Below are 2,513 nucleotides of genomic sequence, written 5' to 3'. Positions count from 1 at the left end.
TCTTTCTCTCTCTTTCTCTCTCGGGCGCCATTGCTCACTGTAGCCAAAAGCACAACAACCTTGAGCAGCGACCCCTACTGATCGGGCGGGAAATTGCAGTGTGTATCCGTCCACGACACAGAAGTATGAAGGCTCGTGGTGTCTCCGTGGTTACACAGTCGGATAACGCATTGTGCAGTTGGAGAAGTATAATGAGGCCTTAAGAGGGGATAGGTCACGTAGGGGGGAGTGACAGTGATCTTAATGTGGACACTGGAACACATGTGAATACAAGGTGTAAATGCATGTGGTGAAGTGCTATCTGATCACACACAGGAACACCACCTCTTTAATAATCAGTCCAGATTTAGTGATTGGAAATGTTGGAAATGTAAAGGACAGATTTTGATGATTTCTGGAGATTTTTTTTGGGGATGTAGGTTATAGGTCAAGGAATAAAATATAAGATTGTGGTGATTTGGATACATCTCTAAATTAAGGATTCCTCAAAAAAAAATGTGTTAACCTTCCAAGAGAGATGAGTGCATGGACAGAAAAATGAGCAACCTTTGTGGATGTTTGTGCTTTCCTTCATTTTTTTTACCCAGAAAGCTTTATTTATGAAAAACTCTTTTGATGTGAGTAGTATACAAACTCTGTGGCATATAGCTTTACAACATTCAGTTTGCTCTGGTCAGTCTCACTAGATAAATCGCTAAATTGATTGCATTCCATGCTATTGGGGTTTGAAGTGAGAAACACAGGGAGCAGGTCCTGGGGAAGTTATCTACCAGAATACATAAACAACATTCTGTGTTCCATGGCAGACCAGTTCAAACCCTGATTCTGTTCTTCTGAAATACCTGCAGATAACTGTTTATTCTGCTGAATATTCATTACAGCAATTCATCAAAACTTTCTCTTTTCAGGGTCTCTGTGGGTTTTCCCCAAACGAACAGGAAGCAGAGTCTAATTTAACTGAGCTAAATAACACAGATCTGGAAATGTTCTTCGAGGCATGCTTTCCCAAAATATCAGGTTAAATCTAATTGATGGTTTAAAGAGTGGTTGATACAACCATTACCAACATCCTACCCTAATCTTAACCTGGCCATGGCTGCCATGTAATACACTTTTTAAGACATGTCCAACATTTTAAAGAATCCCCAAATGTCTCTGTAGTAGGATAGAAAATATTATAAAAGATTGTACTACTAAGAACCTCCAGAACTACTTCATTACTTCATTGTTTGTTCCCATTAAAAACTTGTTAGTTCAACCTCTCCTGTGGGTCTTCCTTTTGATTCTGCAGGCCACAACATACAGTTTGGTCAGTGGCTTGTCACTCCCCTACATGGAAACATCCAATGTTCTCTGTGTTTCTTAATTTGTCACCTGTCACCAATCTCTGGTGCAACATAGTGCAGAAAGTGTTAAATTGTATCTCAGTACTTGACATCTGAGTCCAGAAGCAGACGTTCATTCAGAAACTGATGAGAAACCCTGACTCTGACTGTGTGCTAAAGGGAACCTGAACATTTCCCTCTGACTCACTCACTCTGGTGAATAAAGGGCAGGCTAATGAAATCAAGCCAACTGCTCACAGGAGCCGTAAAATGTCTGCTTTTGTACGAGAGCTAATTATTCATCAGGGCTTTACTAAAGATTAATTCGGATAAATGTGAAGAAGCAAATCCTTTAAATGGCTCTTTCATTGTTCCCCCCTCATTTTAGATATGGCACAGGCAGGCACCCTTGTGAAATGACTCTAAGCCATTGTTCCTGTGTTATCCCGAAGACACGAAAGGCCAGTTAGTGCTGCCTCTGATAGAGATGCCTGCCACCATTTTAACATTTGTGTTATCAGCGAGACAGAGAATTGGCAGCAGTCGGATGGGAATGAAGCCACTCGATCCTCTGTCTCCGTCTCTCCGGGAGTGAAAAATAATAATGTGCAGGGATTGTAAGCTTATCTTGCTCTATTGTGCCTTTTTTGTATATATAAAAAAACTTTTTTTTTAGAAGATCTTAATATACTATGTGCATAAAAAATGTCTAACTGCTACATGCTCTGCTTATACAGACACATCGATTGCTATATTTCACTACTGGAAGCTGAGAACACAGAATGTAATACACAGTTGGAACTATCAGGAAGAATAAGAGAACAGCGTTAAAGCTTGTCAGACTTCAACATATCGTAAATATAGTGATTACATGTGCAGAAAGCTTCAGTCAGTTCACATGTTTGTAAACCCAGCTGTGGAATTTCAAAGGCAGCACAGTAAGTCTGGGGAGCAATGGGCGGCTCTGTAGAAGTTTGCGTTCGGGGTTTTCTGACAGAGAGAGCAGATTTCTGGCATCAGCTTTTCATCACAGTTTGATTAAGTTGAGGAAACAAAAGTACTTAAGAGAAAATACCAAAGTTTGGGTTAAAATAGACCCTTTAACAACGTTTGCCACATGGAAAAGTTTTTTTTTTGGCTGTAGGGATGCTTTGAAGGGAAACCTCTCCCTTTGTGTGAGGCTCTCTC

The sequence above is a fragment of the Microchirus variegatus genome (genome assembly GCF_963457635.1).
Source record: "Microchirus variegatus genome assembly, chromosome: 15".
Lineage (NCBI taxonomy): Eukaryota > Metazoa > Chordata > Actinopteri > Pleuronectiformes > Soleidae > Microchirus > Microchirus variegatus.
This window is presented reverse-complemented; position numbering follows the sequence as displayed.